We start from the raw sequence: 1,027 nt of genomic DNA, 5'->3' as shown, positions 1-1,027 counted from the left end.
CCTCTGGGACAATGCTAAACACACCAACATTTGAATTATAGAGGTCCCAGAAGAAGAAGAGAGAAAGAAAGGGTCTGAGAAAATATTTGTAGAGATTATAGTTGAAAACTTCCCTAACGTGGGAAAGGAAATATTCACGCAAGTCCAGGAAGTACAGACAGTCCCAAACAGGATAAACCCTAGGAAAAACACACCAAAACACAAATTAATCAAATAACAAAAATTAAATTTAAAGAAAAAATATTAAAAGCAGCAAGGGAAAAACAAAACATAACATACAAAGGGATCCCCATAAGGTTATCAGCTAATATTTCAGTGTCCCAGGAAGCCTGCTGGGCTCCCAGGTGAGGTCCCCCACCCTCTGAGACCGGGGGTGGGGGGCATGCCAGGGCCGCTCCTGTTCCTTGAGCCTAAGCCCCACCCCCCACAGCCCCCAGGGCCTTTTACAGCCTGTGGGTCCTGAGCATTGGCCCTGCCCACTGCCCAAAACTTGCCCTTGCTTAGGCCCCACCCTCCACAGCCAAGGCTTCCCCCCTCTTTTTTTTTCATTTTCCTCCTCCTCCTTTTTACTACTGTGGGAATGATGTACCTTACAGTTGTTGATTCATCTATATTTTTATTTTTATATTCTTCCTAATATATCTGTTAGTTTCCTAGTCTAATTTTATTTTTTAATTTGTTATTGTGTGTTTTATTCGTTTTTTAGGGGTTATTATTGCCGCCCCAGGCGGCTTGCGGGATCTTGGTTCACAAGCCTAGGGTCGGGCCGAAGCTCCTGCAGTGGGAGCTCCAAGTCCGGACAACTGGACTAACAGAGAACCTCAGATCCCAGGGAATATTCATTGGAGTGAGGTCTCACAGAGTTCCTCATCTCAGCACCAAGACCCAGCTCTACCCAATCGCCTATAAACCCCAGTGTTGGAAGCCTCAGGCCAAACAACCAGTAAGCCAGGAACACAATCAGCTCATTAAAAAAAGAAAAAAAAAATGAGATGGCAAAAAAATATATCACAGATGAAGGGGCAGG

Source organism: Physeter macrocephalus, chromosome 8, assembly GCF_002837175.3.
Source record: "Physeter macrocephalus isolate SW-GA chromosome 8, ASM283717v5, whole genome shotgun sequence".
NCBI classification, from domain to species: Eukaryota; Metazoa; Chordata; class Mammalia; order Artiodactyla; family Physeteridae; genus Physeter; species Physeter macrocephalus.
This window is presented reverse-complemented; position numbering follows the sequence as displayed.